Source organism: Heterocephalus glaber, unplaced genomic scaffold (genome assembly GCF_053883595.1).
Source record: "Heterocephalus glaber isolate CG9 unplaced genomic scaffold, H.glaber_assembly_v1.0 deba00001531, whole genome shotgun sequence".
Taxonomy (NCBI): domain Eukaryota; kingdom Metazoa; phylum Chordata; class Mammalia; order Rodentia; family Bathyergidae; genus Heterocephalus; species Heterocephalus glaber.
In genome coordinates this window covers 24,133,578-24,153,725 of record NW_028258329.1, presented here as the reverse complement: position 1 = coordinate 24,153,725, position 20,148 = coordinate 24,133,578, and positions in this window count along the sequence as shown.

Below are 20,148 nucleotides of genomic sequence, written 5' to 3'. Positions count from 1 at the left end.
TAGTTCCAGCACTTGGGAGACTAAGGCAGGAGAATCATCACAAGTTTGAGGCCAGCCTGGGCTACACAATGAGACCCTGTATCAACAAAACAAAACAGAAAATCAGAAAGCAATTAAATGAGTGATGGAAAATACCACTTGATATAGAGATTCAGGGACATAAATTCAAGATTTTCTGAACAAATAATTAAAACATGATGTCACTGTCAAATCTCTGGAGAAAAACTCAAAATTTAAATTGAGAAAAGAGGAAGAATTTAAGATTTAAGGAATGGTTATAGAGTACTCTGCACAACCCCTATGGTTAAATTTTAGAAAATCTTGATAAAATGCATAATTTTCTCCAAAATATAATTTTTCAAAAATTACTAAGGTACAGTTAGACTATGTAGAAAATTGAGAAAGAGAGCTAAAACCTATCCCGTATTCCTTAGTGATTCCCAAAGCATGAGTTCAGTTCAACAGGCTAATTACATCTATATGGAAAATAAAGGGAATTAGGATGACCTTTTAAAGAGACTAAGGTATAGAAATCAATTGGAAAATTCATAACTATCTCCAAAACCACCTCCCAAGGGTTTTACATCTATCTTCTTTCAAACTCACAACAAACAGATAATTATAGTGCTATTTAAACTGTGTCCCGAGACTGGAACACCTTAAAAACACATTGTCAAACTCCAAAACAAATATGAGAATGGAAAAAATGAAAAAGATCTATGGATCATTCTTAATTATAACAACCAATAAAAATCTTAAATAGGGGCCCAGGATTTAGCTCAGTGGTTCCTCCACCTGCCTGGCAAGCGGAAGGACCTGAGTTCGATCCCCGGTACCAAAAAAAAAAAAAAAGGAAATAAAAAATCTTAAATAAAACATCAACAGAAAGAATGCAAAAGATACAAGAAGGGAAATAAAGCCAAGGAATGTAAGGATGGTTTCATATTAGAAAATCTTATGCTAAGGAATGTGTTTACAACCACTCAACCTTCACTTCAGATTTCTAAAATATTAGCTCAGTAGGTACTAATGGATACTTCCCTAACATTATGAAAAGTTGTTCTTTATCCAAAAGTTAGCACTACTTAAAGTGCCAGAAGCATTCATGGCAGTCAGGAATAAGAACCCCACTATCATATATGAAAATCACATGAAAGGTAAAATTAAAAAGGAAGTGACAAGTTATAAAATTTATTCAAACAAACATTTATTATAAATAATAACCAGTTTGAAAATTTAATGGAAGAAAAGGTGCTCTTTACAACAGAAACAAACAGACAGACAAACAATATTGGAACAAACCTAATAATAAATGTTAAGGTCCTATGCTAAAAGCTTTAAATTCCTATTTTAAATCAGAAAATTTATATCAGTGAAAAATTTCCCTTGTTTGTCTTTGGAAAACTATTCAAGAAGGTAGCTTAAATTCCTGAATATAAGGTCTAAATTCAGTGTGTTTCCAACTCAATTACTAATATAAATTTTTTATAATTTGATAAATTAAAAAAGAACTTTATTTGGTAAAATAAACACATAATTGGACCTAGAAACACATCTGAAAAAGAAGGCAATGAATATGCTATGATACTACCTGGTGTTAAAATATTGCTTAAAATCCACAACATTTAAAACAACAACAACAAAACCTTGTTAAGGAGATATGGATGAGATAGTAAAAAACCATAAGAGTATCCTTTTCATGAGTCTGAGTAGGAAGAGCTAAGCATTAGAAAGGAGACTGTATTCCTAGGAGGGAAAGAGAGCATAAGGGAGGGAGGGAAAGAGCAGAAAGACCAGCCATGCCAGGCCTTGTACAAGTGAGGAGGCTGGTTTATTCACTTGCATGAGATCACACAAGTGGGCTGAGTCCGGGGCGGGGCGGGGTGGGGTGGGGAGGACAAGACTCAGCAGGGAGCAAAGCGTGGACAAAAGTTTTAAAGGGGAGGGGAGTTGCTTCCTTGAGGAATTTGGGGCCAGAGAGAGTGAGGTCAAACTTCACCAGAAGAGTAGTGGTTGTAGATGTTATTGGCTTCCTGGAACTGCAGTGGCTAGGAAATGATTTACTGTCTTTGTTCTTCTCTGTGGTTTCCTACCATACCTGCTAGTAACAGCCTCACTCACTGGGCATGACAGAGAGGAAGAGCTCCAGGAATCAAGAAAGAGATGGCAGGAAGGCTAGAGAGCAAGCAGAGTCAGAAAGGCAAGGTAGAGAGGAGCCTGGAGCAGACCTCAATGCCACATCTTGGTCCTGAGGGGAGCAGAGCCAGGTTCTCCAAGTGCAAGGTGAGCCAGGGAGGGCTGCAACCCCAGGGATGAACAATGGGATAGCACTCTTGGCTGTAGGAGACAGCTACAGTTTTTGCAAGCTGTAAATCCAGTGTGGGGTTTTAGTCTGAAGGTGACTCCCCTTACACGGTGGCCGGCTTTGGAGAAGGAACCCACTATAGTGCTTGCCATGTCTCAGAGATCTTTCTTGGAGGATGGCTAATTGTTTGGAACTGAGCTACTTTGGGGAGCAGAAGTCACAGAAGAACCACAAGCCAGGGTTCCTGAGGTCACTGCTGCAGTGATTTAGTGGGAGGTAGCCAGGAGAGACAGTCATGGAGACAGAGAGGGATAGTTGCTGACCCCTAGGAAATTTATTCAGTGGGGAGTTTGGGCTGCACAGGACATGGTAGCTAGCAGCAGCACCCTGTGGTGAGAAGCCAGGCCTGGCCTGTGGTTTTCTGAGGGCTCTGGGTCTGAAAGTACCAGGATCAAGCCTGCTGGATTGTTGGCTCCTATTGTTGCACCTTCCAGCACAGAACTCAGCCTTCTGTTTACTTCCCTTTTTGCCAGTGTGTTCAAGGACTTGTGTTTATGTGCACAGGTGCCCTGATGGGAACCTCAGGGATGAATGGGACACATCACTATCTACATATCACAAAGCTAGCTGGTGAGAGCAGTGGCTCAGAAACAAACAATGAAAAGTTTCTGGGGCGAACACAGCCCTGAGGCAGTCGGGATTTGCCTCAAGACTGGCCCTGTCCTGTGGGAAAGACTGGCCAGGGCACCAGCCTACTAACTAGGACAGGAGAAAATTTACAAAAGGCCTCTGTTGTGATCCACTACTCCTCCCCCAATATCAGCTGAATCCAATATTACAGGTTCTGGAAAGAAACTTTAACAATCTAAACACCTTGGTGTGGGGGAATTTTTTGGACTCATTTTTCTTTTAAATCCTCCCCTTCTTTGTCTTGTTCCTCTCCCTCTCCCTTCTCCTCTCCTCTCCCTTCTCCTCTTTCTCCTTTGCTTGTTTGATTTTTCCTGTCTGATTTCCTTCCCTTTCTAACTCTTCAATTGGACTTTTATGTTCTTTTCACCTCTTTCTCATCTTCCACTTTTAAAATCTTTCTTTTCCATTTTCCCTTTCACTATCTCTTCTACTTTTATTATTACTTTTAACTTTTATTAATTTCTAGCACTTTACTCTATTATTGCTCCTTTCTTTTCTATTGTTAGTGTTGGTATAGTTGTTGCTTTTAACTGGTTTTTACTGTATTACTGGGTTGTCTTTGCCATTGTTGTTATTATAGGTTTTTTTTCACTGAGTGATGCTGGCAGTTAAGCCCTCAGAAGAAGACTGGTCATTAAGAAGACCCTCACATGAAAGTGAAAGATATGTTCATCATAACAGATGCACATATCTCAACATAGAAATACAGAAAGATGAAAAAAAAGGCAACATAACTTTTCCAAAATTTCATAATTCTTCAGTAACTAAGTGCAAAGGTATAAAAGTAGAAATTTTGTATAAAGAAATTAAAAAACTAATTTTAAAAATGTTCAATGACTTCAAAAAGGATACAAATAGATGGCTAAATGAATTAGGGAAGGGAGACAATACAGGATGTTAAGTAGCATCTCAAAAAGAGGTAGAGATTCTGAAAAAGAAATTCTGGAAATGAAAAGCTCATCAAGTCAAATAAAACACAGGGGAAAGCTTCATCAATTGAATGGATCAAGGAGAAGATAGAATGTCAACTTTGAAGACAAAGTTGATGAATTTTCACACTTAGATACTAATAAGGAAAAAAAAGAGAGAAATTACAAATGAAATATCCAAGAACTCTGGAACACAATTAAAATACCAACTTTATGAATTTTGGAGGTTAAAGAGAGCACCAAGATACAGCCTAAAGGCATAGAAAATCCATTCAGTAAAATAATAACAGAAAAGTTCCCATATCTTCGGAAAGATATGAACATCCAGGTAGAGGGTGCATTTCAGACTCCAAATAGACATGACCAGAGAAAAACCTCTCCTTGTCATATTATAACCTCCCCATGTCATATTATAGTTAAAACAACAAGAATACAAAACAGAGAAAGAATGTTGAAAGTGACAAGAGAAAAATGCCAAGTCACTTATGTAGGAAAATTCATCAGAATAACGGCAAAATTTTCAACAGAAATTCTAATAACCAGGAGGACATGAAATCATACATTACAAGCCCTGAAAGAAAATAGGTGCTGACATAGATTACTATACCCAGTAAAGCTATTCTTCAGAATTAAGAAAGAAATAAAGATTTTTTCAAGATAAGCATAAACTACAGGAAATAATGACCACCAAGCCAGCATTGAAGAAACTTAAAAGAATCTATACACATACAAGGAAAAGTAGATAAGTAAATGAGAATTAAGAAAGAATCAAGTGTTAGAAAACCAACAGAATGATAATATACCTTTCTACAATGACCCTGAAAGTAAACAGTCTTAACTCTCTAATTAAAAAATACAAGAGTAGCAGGTTGAATTTAAAAATGAGACCCAACTCTTTGCTCCCTGTAAGAAATACACCTCACATGCAAAGACATAGACTTAAAAATAAAACATGGAAAACAATATTTCGTGCAAATGGAATCTAAAAGCAAATAGAATTCAGGACAAAATTAGTCAAAGAGATAAAGAGGGTTTACATATTATTAAAGGGAACAACTAACCAAGAAGATATAGCAGATATATATATATATATATAGATAGATAGATAGATAGATAGATAGATATTTGTAAATATCACTGTTCCCAATCTCATAAAACTAACACTACTCAATATACAGGCCCCAAAGCAATAATAGGGGTGACTTTAATACTCAAATATCACAAATAGACAAAGATAAACTACATCATAGTTCAAATACAAGGATAGCTACAGAATGTTCCATTCAACGACTGCAAAACACATATTCTTTTCAGCAGATCATGGCATTTTTTCCAAAATAGGTCATGTTTTCAGGCATAAAGCAAATCTTTAAAAATACAGAACACTGAATTAATTTCCCACATCTTATTAGATGACAATGAAATGAAACTATAAATCAACAACAAATGGAACCACAGGAAAAATACAAACATATGGAGATTGAAATATTCATATTTAATGATCAGGTCATTAAAGAAATCAAAGGTGAAATTTTGAAAAATTCCTAAAATAAAATTTAAAAAGAAACACAACATATCATAATCTCTGGGATACAGAAAAGGCTGTTATAGCTATGAGTGCCTACTTCAAAAAGTCAGTTATTTCAAACAAATAATCTAATGATGCATCTTACTATCCTAGAAAAACAGCAGCAAATCAAAACCAAACCCAATGGAAGAAAACAAATAAGTTACATCACAGCTGAAATTGATGAGATATAGACTAAAAGAACATACAAGAGATTAATGAAACAAAGAGTTGTTCTTTGAAAATAAAAACAAGATTGATAAACCCTCAGCCAAACTAATCAAAAGAAAAAGAAGACACAAATTAAATAGAGATGAAAAGTGAGATGTTACAACAGACATCACTGAAATCAAGAGGACCATTTAAAATGCAGACACAGGCAATGACTTTGTAGGAAGACTCCAATAGCTCTGGAAATAATAGTGAGAATTGACAAATGAGATTACACTGAGGGCTATTTTAAAAACAACTATATTCCAATCAACTGAAGACTCTAGAAGAAATGGATGAATTTCTAGACACATATAACCTACCAGAATTGAACCAAGGGAATAAAACTCTAAACAAATAACAACAATAAAAAGATTTTCAACAGGAAAAAACCTGGACCAGATGGATTCAGTGTTCAATTTTATGAGGCCCTTAAAAAAGTAACACCAATGCTCCTCAAACTTCTATAAAATAGAAAGAGAAGGCATGAACTCATTCTATGACTCTAATATCACCATGTAACCAAACCTTGACAACAAAACTATAGATCAATATGCTTGATGAACATACATGCAAAAATCCTTAATAAAATACTTGCAAACAAAATTCAAGATGTTAAAAAGATCATATACTATGATCAAGTTGGTTTCATTTCAGGGATACAAGAATGACTCAATATACACAAATCAATACATCCAAGACATTACATACAGAATCAAGGATAAAAATCACCTGATCATCTAAATTGATGCTGAAAAAGTCTTCCACAAAATTTAACATCCCTTCTTGATAAAAGCCCTGAAGAAACTAGTTATTGAAGGAACATTCCTCCACATAATAAAAGCTATACATATATGAAAGACCCATAACCAACATCATACTGAATAGGATAAACTGAAAGCATTTCCTCTAAGATCAAGAACAAGACAAAGATGTCCACTGTTACTACTATACAATATAGTCCTTGAAATTTTAGCCAAAAGAACTTGGCAGGAGAAAGAAATGAAAGGGATGCAAATTGAAAAAAAAGGAAGACATCAAATTATCCTTATTAGCAGGTAATATGATCTTATACTTAGAAGACCCTAAAAATGCCACCAAATTACTTTTAGCTGATAGACAAATTGAGCAAATGAGCAAGACACAAAGTCAATATTAAAAATTAATAGCTTTTCTATATTCTAACAATGAACAAGCTGAGAAGGAAATCAGGAAAAGAATTCCATTTATAATAGCTTCTAAGAATACCTAGGAATCAACCTAAGGAAATGGAAGACCCCTGCAATAAAAATACAGATCTCTGAAGGCAGAAGTTGAAGAAGACACTAAAATATGGAAGGACCTCCCATATTCATGGATTGGGGCAGAGTTAATATTGTTTAAATGGCCATATAACTGAAAGCTTTCTACAGGTTCAATGCAATCCCCATAAAAAAAAAACCAGTGACATTCTTCAGATAACTAGAAAAAAATCTAAACTTCATATGGAAACATAAAATACCAAGAATAGCTAAAGCAATCTGAGGAAAAAGCAATGCTGGAGACATCGTAATACCTGAATTCAAATTACTAAAAAGAAGTAATAACAAAATTAGCATGGTACTGGCACAAAAACAGACATATGGTCTAATAGAGTAGAAGACATAGAACCAAACCCATGCAAGTAGAGCCAGCTGATTCTTGACAAAGGGGCCAGAAACATATGTTGGAGAAAAGATAGCCTCTTTAATCAATGGTATGAGAAAACTGGGCAGTGCCTATGTTGAAGATTGAAGCTAGATCCACATCTCTCACCATGTACAAAAATTAACTTGAAATGCATTAAAGTTATAAATATAAGACCTAAACTTTGAAACCACTACAGGAAAATATAGGGAAAACACTTCAAAATGCAGGCATAAGCAGTGACTTCTTGGAAGGACTCTGGTAGTTCAGGAAATAATAGCAAGAGTTGACAAATGGGATTACATCAAAGTTAAAAGCTTTGAGCAGCATCAGGAACAATTAACAGAGTAAAAAGCCTACAGAATGGGAGAAAAATCTTTGCCATCTGCTCTTCATAGGAATAATATTCCGAATATATAAAGAACTCAATTCAAAAGAACAAATAATCCAACAAACAGACAAATGAACTGAACAGACACTTCTCAAAAGAATAATAAAAGTGGCCAACATATGAGAAAGTGCTGAACATCTTTAGCTATCATGGAAATGCAATAAAAACTACACTGGGAGTCCATTTCATCCCAGTTAGAATTACAAAAAGCAATAAATGCTAGTGAAAATTAGATAATAAAGCAATCCTTGTACACTTGTAAGAATGCAAATTAGTATAGAGGCTGTGGAAATCAGTATAGGGGTTCCTCAAAAAACTAAAAATACAACTATCACATTCTCCAGCTATCCCACTCTTTGGTATAACCCAAAGAAATTAAAGTCCAAGTAGTATAGAGATATCTGCAGATCTGTGTTTATTGGAGCCTGAGTCACAGTAGCCAAGCTATGGAACCAGCCTAGGTGCCCATCCATGGATTAAAAAATGTGGTATATATACACAATGGAGTATCAGATAGCCGAAAAAGAGAATGAAGTATGTCATTTACAGGAAAATGGATGGAACCAGAGATCATTATATTAAGCAAAATAAACCACTCAGAAAGACAAGTATCACATGTTTTCCCTAATATGTGGTACCTAAAAAAGATGACAGGAGAGAGTAGGGAGACTCTTATTACACAAGTACACAAGAGGAAGGGAATAAGGGGGAGTGGAGGGATGTAAGGGAAGGCAATGGGATAGATATGATCAAAATATATTATATGCATTTATGAAAATGCCACAGTGAAACACAATATTGTGTAAAATTAATACAGTCAAAATACAGAAGAACAACAACAAAAAATTGTTTAAGGCTATTTATATTTAATACAATATAATTTTAGGATGGCAATAGACTAAGAAATCAATATAAGATGCTCAAGTGTCCAAAAATGAATTCAAGTACATTTGGGAATTGAGAATTTGATTAAAATGGAATGATTAAAATTTTCAGCATGGAGCGATTATTCAAAAAGTGGTGCTGGGAAAATTGGTTAGTTGTTTGAAGAAAAAAAATTTGGATTTTTTTTCTTGCTTCATGTGCAAATAAATTCGAAATATATTCAAGAGTGAAATATAAAAAAAGAAACTCTTCAAGCTTAAATTTAAAAAATGTCTATGGAATAGTTTGTATAACTTAGACACAAGCAAATTTTAAAACATGGAAATAAGTGCAGGTCACTATTGAATAAATCTGTGTTTATTGAGTCCCAGTGGTTCTGTGAATATTTAATATGCTACATGTATAAGTTGTATGTGGTCCATGCATAGTTTGCATGTGGTCTGTGTATTGGTTGCCTGTGATCTGAATATAGATTGTGTTTCATCTGAGTATTGATTATGTGTGATCCATGTGTAGGTTGCTTATTGTCCATGCATAAGTTGCATGTGGCCCATATGTAGGTGTTATGGCTTATATCTAATGTTCCCCAAAGCCTCATGGGCTCACAGATGGGACTTTTGGAAGGTGGCCAGATTAAGGGTGTGCAATAACTGGATTAACAATGGGATAACTGGATCCGGCCACTGACAAGATTAAGATAGTTCTGGGTGTGGCTAAATGGATTTGCTGAAAACAGAAGACCCACCCTGGATGTGGGTGACATCAACCAATAGACTTGTAGCCTGGATGGAATATAAAGGGAAAGAGAGAAGGAAGTCTGCTGCTGCTGTTTCTGCTTTTTTTCTACCTGCCCTGCCATGGATGGCTTCTCTGCCATGACCCTCTGCCAGGCCACCCTTCATTGAAGCCAGCTGACTATGGACTGAAACCTCTAAAAATTGTGAGCTGAAATAAATCTTTCATCCTTTAACTTACAGGTGTTGGGTATTTTGTCCCAGCAACAAGGAACTAAGACAGTAGGTTTTGTGTGGTCCATGTAGAAGTTGAATGGGGTCTACAAGTAGGTTGTGTTGTGTTTGGCCATCACAGCTTGTCTAGCTTTCTGCTGTACCCCTGCTGCTCTTCCCATATTGCTGCTGTGCTATTGACCCAGGATCTATAAATAAGTGGAGGCAGACTTTGAGTAAATCTATGCTGGTTTAGTCCATTGGTTCTCAGATAGAAGCTTGTTAAAACACAGATTTCTAAACCCACACTAAGGTGTCTGGTTCTCAGGCCTGGAGCGCAGGCCAGGAATTTGCCTTTCCAGCAGGATCCCACATACTGTGGAGCTGTTGGTCAGGGAGTTCCACTTTGAGAATTACTACATTAGACAGCTGTCTTAAAGGACACTGCAATGGGAGACTGGTAAAGCAGTGTGGATTCCAGAGCTGTGGGGTTCCCCTTGGGTTTGCCTGCCCTGGACTAATTTCCATTTTTGTCCTCAAGACATTCAGTGAAAGTAGGTCTGGCAGGGAGCCATCCATCTTCACTGACATCTTTATCAGTGGGGAAATGTTGGATAGGTAGGTGGGCTGTAGGGTTGGCTGTGTGTGTGTGTGTGTGTGTGTGTGTGTGTGTGTGTGTATTATCTCAGTGCCAAGGATTTCAAGGCTCATGGGATTAAGACATAAATTCCTGAAAATTCCAGCCCTCACATACTCTGTGTAGCCTAGCAAGTCCTCATTGAAAGTTCCAAACCCTTGAAACTTGACTAATTAGTATAGCCAGAGAGCCAAGGATAAGAAGCAATTCTCATGGGGTAGAGAGGGTACAGAGGGTAGAGAGAGGGAGGATTTAAACTTACTTAAAAGCAATAGTAATAAGACAGCTGGAGGGCAGATGCAAAGAGAAAACCATATGTAAATCAAACTGAATAAGACCAAGAATTGCATCAAACTGTATGAAAGACTAATGTATGATGAGTCAAACATCACTAAGTAAATTGGTAGGGAAATTTAATAAATCATGTTGTAGTACTAGGATTGAATTTGCAGAAGGAATTAGACTCATGCCTTATGCTACTCACCAAAATTAAAGTCAAATATTTAAAGATACCAAATCATAGAGAAAAGGCATGATAATACAGAATTTATGATGTGCCATTCTTCTTTGGAAGTATGGGGGAGATGCAGGAGACAGCACTTGTGGAGCTACTACTGTACGCAGGAAGTGTGCATAACTTATCTTACTCAGTCCTCACGACCACCCTGAGACAGTTGTTGCTCTCACCTTTCAGATATGGAAACTGAGGCTTCAAGAAATACAGGTAACTTCTCAAAAGTCAAACAGGGAGCAATCAGAAGACCCCACCTGTTGGACTTCATGTCCCATTTTGCCCTGTCTGCCTCCAGGCCAAGGCAGTTGAGATGTTCACTTCAGCCAACAGAGCCCCAGCTGACAGAAGTGACAAGTTAGAGCCATGCTGAGGGTGAGGGAAGAGGCAGCAGCCCCGGGAAGTGGAGTCTGACAAACAGGAGAAGGGCACCCAAAGGTGTCGAATGGTCCCACTTAGAGCAATGAGGAAGATGAGCCACTGGGTCCCAGGGGAGGTTGGGTGGTTGCTGAAGATGCTGGGGCCCATAGGGACCACAGTTTGTCACCACTCTGATTCACTCCTAATCCTATGCACGTGAGGATTAAATGAGACAGGCCAGGGAAAATGCTATGTGTGACTCAGGATGCACAGGAGCGCAGATTCAATGTTTGTTGAGTAAGTGATTATACTTCTATATTTTCTCAATGTCTATATTTACCCATTAGTTCTGAAGAAAATTTGAAGCCCAGTAAAAGGAAGTTTATCAAGCTCATTCCTCTTTGAGACAAGAATTTCCCATTTTTTGTCAGTTGTAGCTGCCAATTTAGGAAATTGGGCCAAGCCGTATTGCTATGCATTAATTGTAAGTTGTGATTCCAGCAACCTATGGAGGGAAGAAAACCCAGCCTATTGCTTGCAGCTTCCCACAGCGATGAACACCTCTGGTGATAATTTCCATTATTACTACATCCTCCAATTGCATGGATTGTCCCAGCTTGCAAAGAGCTGCTCACACCCAGGGATACATAAAGCCTGCCTTCAAGGCCGGATGTTATCCCATTCGGTAGAAGAGATTGCACTCCACAGAGCAGGACGACTTCCTTGGGTCATGTCCAGTAGTCAGTGGTAGAGCTGGGTTGCAATCTCTGTGCACAAACACAGCACATGCTTGGTTATCTGATGAAGACTTAACATATGAAGCCAAGGCAGGTCCTGCTTGGTTTCATCTGCCTCTGTCTTCCCTAGGTCTGCGGGTACCATCTGTAAATTTTACCTCCCACCCTTTAATTGGAGGGAGACAGAAGAGAGCAGTGGCCTCAATTCTGTAGAATTATGGGCCCATGGGCACTGACCAAAATAGTACTACATCCCTGACCTCTCAGCCAGAGCTGGATGCTTTCATCCACTCGAGGTCCACAGGGGAGATTTGGGCACAGAAGTTGGGTGAAGTCCAGCTCAGGGGCAGGGATGAGGGTGTTTATCTGGGGGGACAAGATGTCACACAGGGCACAACCTACTATTACTTAATCACTCACTGTGTGCTGTCCACACATGTCAGTAATCCCCATGGTATCCTGTGACACTGTTATACGGTCCCCTTTGTACTGTGGATGGAACAGAAGCTTGGAGATGGCAGGATTTTGAGCTGGGTGTCACCCAAAGACTCAAATCCAGGTCTATGTTCTTGGCTTCCAGGCCTTTCTCATCAAGGGGACTGAGGAGCCCCTATGACAAATCTAACTTTGATGTCCCCTGTCTCCCTGGGTAGAGAAAATCTCACCCTTTGATTACCACTGCCTCTGGGAAGGCAGGAGTTAGGTATGCTCCTCTGCTTGGATCCAACAATTGAATTAAGACCAACCATTGGCTCTGGTGGAGACTGTGTGCCAACAGGAACAGGGCCTCCCTCCACACTCTGCTATATGTAGAAGGGGTGGGCAAATTGGGGGGCCCAGGGTGGGGTCAGGAAGTCCCCCATGGAGACCCCATGTGGAACCAGCACCTATTGCCTCCTACTGAGGGAGCCTTGGTCTTCCATCTCCTGAAAGCTGCCTCCCTACCAGCCTGCCCCTACTCGTACTCCCTGGGGTACAGGGAGGATCTGATACAGGGGATGGGGTTGGAAATGGGACCTGGTGTTGGCCCCTCAGGTCCTCCTGAGTGCTCTGTCCTCTGATTCAGATGCCTGTGAATCACCAGCCTTGGGCACAGATGGGGAGAAATGACCAGGGGCCCAGAGTGCACACTCCTACTCCCTGGTGCTTCCTGCCTCTTCCGACTGATGAGCACTCCTGAGTTGCTGTGCTTCAGAGCCCAATGAGTCCCTGGGAATCTGGGTCCCTCTGGCCCAGGCCCCAGCCTACCTCTGCTGGATTATCCCTGTAAACGTGAACTCAGACTCCTGGACACCGTGCACCCTTCCTGAGCTGTACCATAGAGCCTGGGAAAAACCTCGGACACCACATCAGTAGTCTCTCCATGCAGAGATGAGGCCCTCTGAGTTTGGATCTTGGGTCCTGCTTCTCAGACCTTGGCTCTTGTGTCCTGCTTTTCAGAGCTTTTGTGTCCTCTCTGTGACTACTGGTTCTTCTTGCAATGTTTCTATAGACAGCAAATCCACCTCTCTGTTCCAGGCCCTCCCTGGTCTCTGCACCATGGGAATTAGATGGTGCTCCATCATTCTGCTGCTTGTCATAGCCTGCCTACACCTTTTGCTCCCTCTCTGGATGCCTGAACTTCTCCAGAGCCTCTGAACTCCTGGAGCTGGGGCTGAGCCCGGGCCACTGCTCACTCTTCACTGCTGGCACAGAAAGGTTCCTCCAGCCGTTCAGGGAGCACCCAAGGGCTGGCTGTGCTCATGGCTTCATCTGTTCAAGGCCCTTGAACAGGCACTCATGTCTGGAGGAGGAAACACGGATGGGAACAGAAAAATCACAGAACGGTGTGACCTGCTGGGTTGAGGGCAGACAGAGGATGCCAGGGAGCATGGGAAGGGGCTTGCACACAGACAAGCACTGGGCAAGCAGAGCCCAGAGAGTTGAGCCGGGAAGTTCAGGGAGCAGAAATCGCACAGACTGGCGGCAAAGGGAGCAGGCTGAGGCTGCTGCACCCATTCATCACATGCTTCAGATGAGGGCTGTTATCTATAGACAGGAGGACACACAGAGGTACACGAACAGCAGTAGAAGAAGGTCATCGCCCAACTGTCTGCTGACTTTCAGACTTTGGGGGACCAGCTTGTCCTATTTTGCTCCAAACTTTCCTGATCTTAGCATCAAAGGACCACTTCTCGGCAAGCCCTCAACCAGATGTGGAGAGACAGTTGCTCTACTTAGACCACCTCAGAGCTGGCTGGGCAGCTGTCACCAGCTGTACACACACTGCTCCTAGGCTTGGTGGAAGTGAGGAGGCTTTATTCAGGGCTGACTCTGAGGAGAAAGAGAAGATTCGCATTGCTGCAAGTCATCCTCTCCCTGTGCCCAGGGGTTCAAGGGCCTTTTATAATAAGGAGAGAAAAGAAGGAATATAGTGAGATGATAAAAAGCCCACATGCGTTTGATCCCTCCTGGGTCTTTTCTGCTCCTTCCCTGTGGAACAGAACTGGACCCTGCCCTCCTGGGCCAGCACCTGCAGTCCATTCATCAAGGCTAAGGAGAGAAAAGATTGGCAGCTTATGCCCTAGGCAAAGGAAAATATAGAGAAGCAGCTTGCCTCTAAAGGAAAAAAAAGTCTAACTTGTAAAGATCTTTTTTGCCCTGTTATAGCCTGAGTCATTATATAAATAACAAACTCTAATTGCATTCTGACCAGCACAGTTGCAGTGTGGTGTGAGGTTTTCACGGTAAAAGCATTAGGGGTTTTTTTTTTGCAAAGAGTTAAAATGTGCTGCCATTTTGGAAAGGGGGGATGGGGATTTCTTTATAGTTTAACCACTCCGAGTGCTTACCCTTCGAGAGGCTTGGGCTATAGGGGAGGGCGTGGAGAACAGAGATGGCGAGTGTGGTGTATTTGAGACCCACAAAGAGCGAGAATCTCCAAAGGTGCAGGGATTGTGGCTTTGCACAGGAAGGGCATGGAGATGGCACTGGAGGGTGATCTGTGATTTCAGGGCTGCAGAAGCCAGGCTGAGGTCTTTCCTACAGCCACGGGGAGTCGAAGAAGACGATGTGAAGAGGAACATAAGCGCTGGACCAGAAGTGCACACTGATATGGTTTTGGAAAATGGTGTGGAGGCCCACATCCAAAGTGGAGACCATTCTGGGGCCTTCGTGATTAGGTAGGCGAACTTCTACAGGGAAGGAGAGGTAGACACTGCCTAGTAGGAGACACTTGAGGAAGGTGCCTCCCTTGGGCTCTGGATGTGTGCCCACGGCAGTCACCAAGACAGGAATTCAAGGAGGAAACTGCTGCATTTGATTTGGGATGTGTTTGAGTCTTGGGACCCCAAGTGGACACAAGTGTCCCATAAAATATAGGGACATAAGTGTCTGAAACGTGGGGGAGAAACATGAGCTGGTAATAAATATTTGGGTTTCTTTCACCTTCCAAGCCCAAGGCCAAGCAGTTGAATGGGTGAGTTACTAATGGACAACATAAGAGGAAAAACATTGGAGGGTCCAGCCCTGGGATGGGGGAAGTCGGTTCTTTTCCTTGAGGCAGGGCTTAGGGTCGAGCTGAATGGACCTATTAGTGGCTATTGCTGATGTCTTCAATGTGAGCACAGGACCTGGTTCCTGGGAACCATCTAGAAAGCCTGTCCTCTCTTGTGTGACCCAGTTCTAGAGAAGATGACACTAACAATACGCAGTGACTTCATTGAGTTGTGAAGAGTGGGGAGCCAATGTATGCACCAGCTTATTATGCAAATAACTTGTCCTAGTGACTGGGCAGAGAGAAGGTTTGCCTTTTTCCCTTCTCTCCTCAGATTCTGGGACATCTGCAGCAGCCAGCAAGTATCCCCCTCTTCCTACAGGCATCTGAAAGCTAACACAGGAGCATCTCTCCACAAGAGTGGTCCTGTGGTCAGATCCCGGTTGCTGTGTCTAGATGGAAAGAGCTGGTAACAAGACTACATCTCTGGAACTTGGAAGACAGATGTTATGTGACCTAGGACAAGTCTGTCTCCGAGGTTCTGCATAATGACAATGCACAGAGCTACCTGAGTGGTCGAAACCCAGCCTATTCTGCTGCGTCTGAGTCTGGTCAATGAAATGTACCATGTCTCACTGGCGGAGTCAGAAAGAGTAAAGCATATTTCTGAGCAAATGAGCTCAAATAGTGATGTTCACCATGTTCTTTGTTTCCTCAATAAGTAGGTGTGGAACGCTCCCTGGCAAGCAGGATCTGTACAAACACAGCTCTGCAGTCCTCCTAGCAGCCCATGGGGACTAATGACCAGCCCAGTACTACAAGGACGAGGGGCTGGAGGTGAGGGAGGGAGGCCAATGAGGAGGCTGAGGCAGAAGCCAGGCCCTACACCTGTTCCCACGTGCACAAAGGCTGTGGCCAGCGCAGTGGCCCCTGCTTCCTGAGAGACTCAGCCCCATAGCCTCAGATGCTGTGCCCCGGTCCTGGGTCCCGAGTGAGGAGTTCTGGGCCCAGTGGAACAAGCCCAGCTGCCCAGCCTTCCAGGTAGTGCAGATGTCCTGCTGTGATGTCAGTGCGCCTGCATGCCAACTCCTCAACTTGGGGCTGAACTATTTTTAACTGCCCGTCTCCATGGCAGCGTGAGAACCTTGGCCTTCCTGACAGCAGTGGCTGCCGTCTCTTCACTTAATCCCTGAGAGCCAGGCACGATGATCCTTATCAAAAGCCACGTCCGTCCACCAACCAAACTGGGGCTGACCTCCTCTGTGCTTCTCTGCAAAGGGAGGGTTCTGTCTGTCTTGGGGTCCACCAGCTTATTTTTCTTTAGTTTATTTTTATCACATTCATCATGAGGGATGTACATTGCACATCTTCATTCCTTGTTTTTTCTCCTTCCCCTCCCCATCCTCCAACCCTCCTTCCCCTCCCCGTTTACAAAAGTTCTATTTCCATTTCCTGTCAATCCTTTTTCTTTAAATCCCTTTTTCCTTCTTTCCCTCTCCCCTACCCTATCTCTTGTTCTCCTTCCCATTTGAACAAGTTCTTCCTGCTTTCTAATATCTAACCTCTCTTTTCTTCCTTATTTATACTTTGGGTTTCTCATACAAGAGAAACAATGTAATATTTAAACTTGTGTGTCCTATTTATTTCACTTAAGATTATGGTCTCGAGGTGCATTCGTTTTCCTACAAATATCTCAGTTTTATCCTTCTCTATGGAAGAGTAGTACTCCATTGTGTGCAAAGACCAGATTTTCTTTATCCATGCATCTGTTGGTGTGCATATGGGCTGTTTCCAAGATTTAGCTATTATAAATTATGCTGCCATAAACATGGATGTCCATGTATCACTGTGGTATGATGTCTCTCTCTCTCTCTCTCTCTCTCTCTCTCTCTCTCTCTCTCTCTCTCTCTCTCTCTCTCTCCAGGGTCTTGCTATGTAGTTCAGGCTGGCCTTGAACTCACTATGTAGCCTAGGCTGGCCTCAAACTCATAGTGATCCTCCTGCCTCAGCCTCCCAAATGCTGGGATTACAGGTGTGTGCCACCACGCCCAGCAATGTCTTTAATTCTTTTAATTATTTCAGGAAGATACCTAGAAGGGGAAAAGCTGGGTCAGGTGGAACCTCTAGCTGTAGTTCACCAGGTTATTAAGGAACTCGAAAGCCCCCAACACATCCCCAGGGTCAATTTCTGTTGTCAACATATTAAGTTCTCTGGGACCCCCCAACCTCTGCTCCTTTCTACTCTTGCTCTGTCTCTACCTCCTGTTAGCATCAGCAGATGTCCACAACGTCTGGAAACACAGACAGTGTCATTTGTGGACTTCACAGGTTGCTGCTGTCCTGGCTGACATTCCATGTACTGCCCAAGTTTCCTGACATGAGGTCCCCACCCTATAGGATGGCTCTGTGCTGCTGCCTCATGTGGAGCTGGCACTGACTCACACACTCTGGGCTGGGTCGCAGGCAGGAGTATCCCTGTGTCCTGGAGGGCAGGGCTTGTGTCTCCCTCCCCTTTGGACCCTAGTGCCAGCTCCAGCCCAGGACAGACAGACACAGGTTACTGTTTGCTGAGTGAGGCAGTGATGAATGTGTGGCAAGTGGAGAGCAGAAGCTGGGACCGCCTGAAGTGAGAGATGCACTAAGCATTTCTGAGCCAGAGAAGGACCTCATTGAGGCCAGCTCAGAATGAGGGCAGGAGGGAGGGACCTCGCTGGTGCCCACTGTGTCCTGCACATCCCTCTCTGCACAGCTCCCTTCTGCTTCACCTCCTGCTCCCCTCCACCCCAAACCTTCTGTCCCTGGCTGGAACTTGGTCTGCCTCCTCTGGTTGGGGTCCCCTTCCTGTGGTCCCCTGTCTGTGCGCCTCCTTCTCCTTTTGGAGGAAAGGACATTGCTTGGTTTTGAATTTTGAAGTGAGAGATGGGGAGTGAGGGAGGCACTAGCTGGACTGCAGCCCATGGAGCAGGGAGGGAGCAGGAAGCCAGTCACTCCTGCCCCTTAGGTTGGGTGTTTTCCTGAGCTGCCCCAAGGGAGAGAACATTCCCAGGCACAGAACCAGGATGATGAGCTACATGCTGGCCTGGCTGGGCCACAGTCGAGAGGAGGGAGCCTTTGGTCTGAACTGGGCTCTGCAAAGGACAGAGGACGTGGCAGTGTGTCCAGAGGGCCACAGTTCTGTGGGTTCTCCTGGGGAGGCCATAGGAAACGGGAGAGATTCCTCTAACTGAGGAGACAAAAGTCCTGTGTCATGGTCCCCTGGAGTTTACTAGGACAGGGGACCTCTTGGCTCCTGCAGGTGCCAAGCAAGAGTTTCAGGAGAGTGAAGGACTCCTCTTGCAGGCTTTGTGTGGGAGGCTGGTGGACTGGGGCATCCACTCACCCCACCCAACTTTCACTGAAGTCTGGACTGAAGCAATGGGGCTCTGATTTATGCCATCATCCTAGTCTGCTCCTCAGGCTTGTTTTAAAAATATTTTTCTTATAACACAATTTATTCTTTGTAGAAAACTTAGAAATATGGAAAAGCACAAAGAAAATAAGAACCAGCTAAAATCCAATTATCCACAGTTAATCATGGTTTGTATTCTGGTGTCTAGTCTGTCCCTATAAATATTAATGTGCTTTGTATATGTACATGTATGTGTGCATGTGCATTTATTTATAGAAACGTAAGTTTATGCAGAGAGTATATACTTTTTAGAAAAAAGCGCATCATTTTGTGACCAAGAACTCAGAGTCTGTCATCAGATTGTCTGGGTTTTAATTCTGGCTGTTTTTTTGCTCCCTGTGTGGTTCATTCTTAACTCCATGTACCTCAGTTTCCTCATCTATAAAAAGCCAAATTTGGGGTTTTTTTTGGTACCGGGGATTGAACTCAGGACCTTGTGCTTATGAGGCAGGTGCCGGAACCACTGAGCTAAATCCCTGGCCCTGTTTTGGTTTTTTGAGGCAGGGTCTCACCATGTAGTTCAGATCAACCATGAACTTTTTATATAGCCCAGGCTGGTCCCTAACTCATGACAATCCACCTGTCTCAGCCTCCTAGTGCTGGGATTACAGGCATGTACAACCAAGCCTTGTGGAAAATTGGTTTGTAAAAAATAGCATCTCCTTGTTGCCAGCTCTTCGTGAGTTGAGTTTTTGCAACTGGCTTCCTCGTCCTCATTCTCCCCATCCTTTATCTACCTTCTTTGCTGTCCCTTCACATTCCATGTATTGGCTTCTTCTTGCCAGTTGTTAAAATCAATTAAATGTTCACTTACAATACACTCAGGTCCCCCACCTCTTAAACAACCAGCACCAAACCTTGCTGAAGGATGCCCTGTGTCCTTTGTCAGCTGCACTTCCCAGGAGTTGCTCACACCACTGTCTGCGCCCTCATTGTCCTCCTCGCCTTGGTCTGGCTGCTGCTCCATACAGCCCCTGGGGACCTGGTCACCACTGGCCACAGGTACCTTCGGTCCTTGTTCTCACCCGACCCCTTGCATTGGTACTAACGCTTGCCCCTCTTTTCCTTATCCTCCTTGACCACATACTCTCTTTTCTCCTGGTCTCCGGCCACCCCTTCTACCCATCCTTACTGGTCTTCTGCATCCTCTCCCCTCACATTTCTCTGACTCTTACAGTACTGGGGGTTGAACTCAGGGCCTTCACACTGGGCTATGTTTCTAGTGGTTTTTAAATAATTTTGTTTTTGAAACAGGGTCTCACTAAGTCACTAAGTTGCCCAGGCTGGGCTCAAATTTCCCATCCTCCTGCTGCAGCCTCCCAGAGTGCTGGGATTACAGGCATGCACCACCATGCCCAGCTGGTTTTTCTGTCTTCTCTCTTAGTCTCTTC